Genomic DNA, 7,363 nt, shown 5'->3' on the forward strand with positions numbered 1-7,363 from the left:
CAAGGAACCCCAAACTCCTGGATAGCCCCGCCCCTCTGCTTCCTCCTCACCCCCTGCATCAGTCCCCCCTCTTCCTGCATCGACACACACAGACACACACAGACATACACACACACATATACACACACACAAACACACACACAAGCACAAACCTACATTCTTAAACACACACTCCCGCCTTCTCCTAGACACGCACACACACACACACACACACACACACACACACTACAAACACACACCTACACACACACATGCACGCACACACACACACACACACACACCACATCCCTTAAAAGAAACTGGGCTTTGTCAGGGGACCAAAGGATTGAGGAATCCCCCCTCCTCCCCCCCTTTCCCCGCTCACATCCCTGTGGAGCATTGTTAACCCCCTCACACATACACACACACACACACCATGCTGTGGTTCTTACCCAGCATGCTTTGCATGGGAGAAATCATTCGTCTAAATGTGTGTGTGTTTTGCGTTCTGTGTTTCGGACGGAGGACCGTGCCTGTCATTTCAGTTTGTTTTACGTAGACACGCTCTTCGTTTCACCCTGAACTGTGGCCACACTCATCCTGGTCCCCATAAAACCATTTCCCCATAACCGTCGAGACAGAGCGAGAGAGACACCTGGAAACACACTGCGATCCAAGATTCAGAGTGAGGTGGAAGAGCCTAAACAAGAGAATATACACACTTGCAATTCACATACTTACAAACACAAACACACTTGCAACATACACAGTAAGCAATACAGAGACACTGACCACATGTTACAGTGGACTGTGTGTGTGTGTGTGTGTGTGTGTGTGTGTGTGTGTGTGTGTGTGTGTGTGTGTGTGTGTGTGTGTGTGTGTACATCTGTGCACCTTGGCATTCAAAGGAACCCAGCTCAGCACATAGCCCTACACAGGCGAGAGAGAGAGAGAGAGAGAGAGAGAGAGAGAGAGAGAGAGTGAGAGAGAGAGAGAGAGAGAGAGAGAGAGAGAGAGACTATGGGCGGTGCTGGTGGAGATCGGGTAAGTGCCTGCCGTTCACGGATGCCACATCCAGCTCCCGTGAATAAGAAATGCCACAACGACGCATCGTCACAGTAACGGCCCTGCCACACACACACACACACACACACAGTCTGGAGGCCGAGGCCCAGTTTGCTCCAGCCTTCCTGCTTGTGTGTGAGTGTGTTTGAGAGTGTGTGTTTTGGCCCCCCTCGGGGACTCCTCACACCAGGACCCGAACAAGTTTCTTTTTACGACCGCAAGAAGAAGAAGAAAGGAAAACTTAAACAAGCGACAAGACGACAGCGTTGTCACGCACGTGTGACCCGGCAGCTCGTCTTCAAACGTGTTGGAGAAAAGAAAACTCTCTCTCTCTCCTCTCTCTTGCTCTCTCTCTCTCTCTCTCTCTCTCTCTCTCTTTGTCTATCGATCTCTCCCTCTCTGTCTCTCTCTCTCCTTCTATCCTTTATTCTCTCTCATGAAAGAACAGATCATCTCCAAGCAGAAAACTACAGAATAAAACAACTCTTCTTCCACTTAAAATACTTAACATTACTAACACATACACCCACACATAAGATAACACAGCTGAATGAACCCGAATCTATGTGTGTGTGTGTGTGTGTGTGTGTGTGTGTGAGTGTGTGTGTGTGTGTGTGTGTGTGTGTGTGTGTGTGTGTGTGTGTGTGTGTGTGTGTGTGCGTGTGTGTGTGTGTCTCTCTCTCTCAGTCTGGAGGTTGGTTGACCAGACTAACTGTCAGCTCCGGACCAGAGTCATGGAAAACACATTGCCCGCTGCCACAGCAACGAACTCTTCCTCTTTTTTCCCTCCACCTTTTCTTTCTTACTTCCTGTTGTAAAAGTTTGAATAAATAGTCAAAGACAAGAAGAAAATAAATAAAAGCGAAAATATGTTTGTGTGTGTGTGTTTGAGAAACAGAGAGGGGGAGAAAAAGATTGACGTACAGAACAAGTGAGAGAGAAAGAGAGAAGGAGAGAAAGAGAGAGAGGGAGTAAGAGTGAGGAAGAGCGAAAGAGACAGTGTGTGTGTGTGTGTGTGTGTGTGTGTGTGTGTGTGTGTGTGTGTGTGTGTGTGTGTGTGTGTGTGTTTAGCATGGCATGCATGGACAAGCATGCGTTTCAAACGTGATGAAATGCGGCACGTTTAACTGTTTAAGGGCGCCGACGTCCACACACACACTCACACCCACCCACACACACACAGCCCGGTGCACGTGTGTGTGTGTGTGTGTGTGTGTGTGTGTGTGTGTGTGTGTGTGTGTGTGTGTGTGTGTGTGTGTGTGTGTGTTTGAGTGAGATAGATGTGCACATTACACATGCATGTGCCTTTGTATCCCCACTTTACCTCCCCCCTCCCCAATCCAGCCCTCTCCCCCTCTCTTCCCCCTTGAAAGGTGCCTTTAGTGGGCTCCTTGAAGCGGGGAGTCGGGGGTCCCGCTCTGGGACCCGGGCAGCCGGGACCGGGGGCCCGCGGAGGGGAACACATAGCATATTAAATGTGGGCCCGGGTGGAGGGGGGTTGGGGGGAGAGAGAGCCAGGCAGGCTGATCTGAGGCATGGCCTGGAGGGGTGGCAGAGCCTGGGGATCAGAGTGCCGAGCAGAGCCCCCCGCGCCCCCCACCCCGTGGTCCTCCAGGCTCGCACGCAAATTCATCCTGACGCCTCCACGCAGCGCGGGGTCCCGGAGCGACCTCTCACTGACATGGGCTACCGCTGGGGCTCACACACACACAAACGCACACACACACACACACACGCACGCACGCACACACACACACACACGCACGCACGCACACACACACACACACGCACGCACGCACGCACACACACCAAACACACACACACACACACACACACACACACACATACACACACACACACGCACACGCACGCACACGCACACGCACGCACGCACACACACACACACTTATGCATATGCACTTACACACACACACGCACGCACATACACACACTTATACATACGCAATTAAACACACGCACGCACACACACACACACTTATACATACGCACTAACACACACACAGGCACACACATACACACACACTTCTACACTCTTATACATATAAACACACACACACACACACACACACACGTATACATAAACACAACCACACACAATTGTATACTGCACATTATACACAGACATTAATAACCATTGAAAACGTTACACACATACGCACACAAACACACACACTTTCATGGTCTCTAAGCGGACACACAAACTCACACCGGCAAACTGCATGTCACTAACACTGATACACACACACATTCATGGACATGGGCACACGTTGACATACACAGACATGCACACATATGCAACACACACAAGGGCCATCCCCCCCCCCCCCCGTGAATGTTTCCTGTGATGTCATCGTATCAAAGTCACACACCATCAAAGTGGAGTAGGGTCTCTGCTGAGGACAATCTGCCTCCGCTATTACCAGCTCCGTTCATCAGCCCCCCGCCATCAGTGGCCCCCCGTCTGCCGGGGCCCAGAACCGCACCGGGATCTCCTCCTGTTTGTTTATGATCCGTCAGGACTTGATGAAATAAGCACGGTCGCTTACACCTGCGGGGAGACGCGGCGGTGGCGGCAGACACCGCAGAATGTCTATCAGGCCCGCTTAGAGACGCACATCAAACCAGCCGCTGGAGAACATCAACCCCATGCCCTTCTCACTCACTGATGTGTCGCTGCCTCATCACTAAAGCCACTCAGGGAATCTGGGGACGCAGAAACCGAAAGGGGAGGAGGAGTTGAAGCCACTGCTGGTATGTAAACCGCTAGTCTTAAACATCTTGGCTAGTGAGTCTGAAGGGCCCTCCTTTTAACCACCCCCTAGGTACCTGCATTCAGCAATTAGCAGAGAAGTTAACCACAAAGCTCGTTAAGAGCTTTGGCACGCACACCTGAGCACAGGTTTACTGACCTATGAGACAGTGATGGTGATGGTGATGGAGAGGTGGACATGGTGGGAGGGCGCTGAGGATGGGGGTGGTGGAGGTGGTGGTGGTCTGTTGGCTAGATGATGAGGGTGCCACTGGTAGAGATGGTGGAAGAGTGTGTGATGGTGGAGGTGGTGGTGGTGGTGTTGTGGCTGGTGGGGTTGGCGGTGGATGTGGCAGTAGTGGGGAGGGTGGATCGGTGTCTACAAGGCTAATATAGTGCGACCCCCTCTGCATTAGCATGCAGACTTGACAGGCCTATTTCACCAGGAGGTCACGGGGTCAACACAGTAACCGGGCAGCCATCCTTCCCGTGCATATAGATATATATAATACAGATATATAGATATTCCAACCCGGAAGGACTGCTTTAAACTCAGATAACAAAACAGGGCGTGCTGCTATCTGACAGGACCGGCTCGCGGCTAGGCGGTAGCAGTTCGGCAGCGTTAGCGCGCAGGGCAAACCGCCGCTGATAGATGTTAGCTGACAATGCGCGGTGTGGCTAAACGCGCGTAGCAGCTTGGTGCGTGTCATCAGATTAGCATCTTAAACAGGCCGGTATTCATCACCGCTACTACATCATAGCGACACCTCATGTTTTTTATCTTTTATTTTTAAATATTGAATCTGTTTCTCTATTTGACCCTGCTGCTTCTAGCTATACATTAAAGGTGACAGTTGCAAACTGAATCAAGCAAATATGCCAAGTAGCTTCTGTACTTTGAATTGCATTCAGATATCATTTTAGATAAACAAAATGTGTGTAATAGGCCTATTACAACCGAGGCCCACATTTCGAAAAGATTATTTTGTCTTAAATAAATTATAGATAAAAAAAAAGAATTCTACACATCCCTACCATAGGATAAAAGTAAGGCAATAATTTATATAATGTCTAATGGAGAATTCTGGAAGCATTCAATTAGTTTATTAGCACTACATTTATTATACATCATAGCTTTAATGTCGTGGCAAAAATCACTTCGCTAATCAATCCTGTCTCTTGGTTCAACTTCCTTTCGACTGCTAAATATTTAAATCAGAGCATCGTAGAGGAGTTTCCTTTGAAAAAAAAAATAGGTCTTGTAAAAAGTGAAAACTCATAAAAATGTATAATAGTAATTTAGTCAGTTTGGTGTAATTATGAAATAAATGAACCGCAGGGAAGGCCACTATGTGAAAGTTATTACATTTCTCGCCGTGTTCATGAGCTTTGTAATGTGAGTTCTTTGTTGTCTTTTTAGTTTTTAATGGAATACAAAATTAATGTTAGTTTAGGCCAAAATATAGTTGAAGCTTGCTTTTTTTTTTGGTCAATGAAGGTAAATCCCTTTTACTTATCGCTCGAATAAATCCGTTATTTGCAGGCCAATCATTTGCATCACTTTGCTTTTCGGTAGGCCTCATTCAAAATAAAACCATGAACCCAAAAATATCTGCTTAATTGTGCGTGGTATCCCTCCAAATAAAACAGAGTTTAAAAAATAAAAATATGTAAAAAATAATGATAAATGGGAAAAAGCAGGCGTTAGGCCTGTACAAATCAATAAAAAAAACGGGGGAAAAAGGATCTACGCCAACTTTGAAGCATCTTTTGTCTGCTATTCCTCCTCCTCAACGCGCTCAGATCTCCTAATGGGCGGCGTGTCAGAGCAGCTCAGCGCGCGGACCCGGGTCGCTGTACAGCGGCTGAAACCCGAGACCCGGCGCTCTGAGCCCCTCACCGAGAACCCTCACCGAGACCCGAGCAGATCCAATGCGGAACAGCTGGCGGACAGCAGAAGGAAAAGTTTAAAACAAATATCTGCGCATGTGGAGGCTCGCTGCCCTTGTGGCCTTTATAACGGACCTCACATTCCTGGGGGGGCTGAACTTGGAGGAGATAATATGAGTGTAAAATAGTGCAGAATTATACGGAAATATTCTGCAAGCACTTTTAATTAAATGCTAAAGTTTGGGCTGTTTCAACTATTAATGAGAGATGGAAAATACCTTGATGCAGTGTTTAGATGGTGTGTGTCTGATAACCACGGTTTGAAATAAATCTATTTCTTAAATGGCCCCTATCTAAATCGTAAATGATGGGTCTACACGCTCCATTAATTGCACCAATAATTATATGAATAACCCCTGGGAACCTCAACCCGGCACAGCCCATCCGGACGGGACAAATAATAAAACCATAATAATAACAGGCACGAGCTGAAATATGATCAGACGCGGACCCGGGAGCCCCTCCCCCCCGCGGGTCTTCAGGCAGGCCCCCGGGTTTAGGTTCAGGTCTGCAGCAGACAAGTTGGCCGTTTCTAGGCCCCAACTTTCAGCAGCACGATTATAACCCCCACAACAAGCCAGACTCACTATCCCCATCAGGGCTGAACACAGTCTACTACTCTGAGCAAATCAAAGTTTGGTGTCAGTTGACATACAAATGTAAGGGGATCCGTGGTACAAATGTGCTGTGATCTCTAGTTGTTGTTATAGATGCAAGAACAAAGAGGGAAAAAAGTTATGAAGTGAAAAAAGAAAACGCCCGGATTTTATTTTCACAAACGTTTTCATGATAGAACCTTTTTGTTGAAAGAAAAATCACTTTCTCAGCCGTTTTTTCTTAATGCTCCTGAGTGTGTGTGTGTGTGTGTGTGTGTGTGTGTGTGTGTCCGCGCGTGCGTGCGTGCGTGCGCGTGTGAGGTGTATGCGTGAGCATGCGTGTGTGCACGCGTGTGTGCACGCGCGCGCGCGTGTGTGTGTGTGTCTGCATGTGAAGTTCAATGAAATTCCAGCACAGTGAAACGTGACGCCTCGGCTTGTCGGAGCCGAGGAGCTGTCGTCCACAAGTTTCAAAGAGCTTCTAATAAGCCAAACAATGTTCAAAGTCCCCCACGACGGGTCCTGCGGTCCTGCGGTCTACTCACGTCTTCCTAGAGGACTCCTCTCTAGATCGGGGTCGTCGTGGTCTTCACTTGGTTAAGAAAAATACTTTTTTTTCGTCCGCCGCTTTGTGAGTTGCAGATGAAGTTTGCCTGGGACTTTTTTTTTTCAGGCTGCAAGTCCAAAAACTCCAGTCCGTCGCGGGCAGACTTTTCCTTCTTCTTCTTCTCCTCCTTCTTCTTCTCCTCTTCTGCGCTCCACTTTCTTACAATTTGTTGTGTCGTCCCACCGCCGGACTAACGGTAGGCACCGGCCAGGTTGATCCGCCGGTCGCAGATCGCAAATCAGCATAAAGAAAAGGCGAGGAGCGTGAAGGACGCGTGGAGGCTTGTTGTTACGTTAAGGGCGCTTTTCCACCACAGGAGGAACCAAGTGTGAAACTCCAGCAGCGGCTGCCTCGCTTGACTCCTCCCTTCGCTCCCTCCTTGCTTGCCTCCCT

This window comes from Pollachius pollachius (genome assembly GCF_949987615.1).
Source record: "Pollachius pollachius genome assembly, chromosome: 17".
Classification (NCBI taxonomy): domain Eukaryota; kingdom Metazoa; phylum Chordata; class Actinopteri; order Gadiformes; family Gadidae; genus Pollachius; species Pollachius pollachius.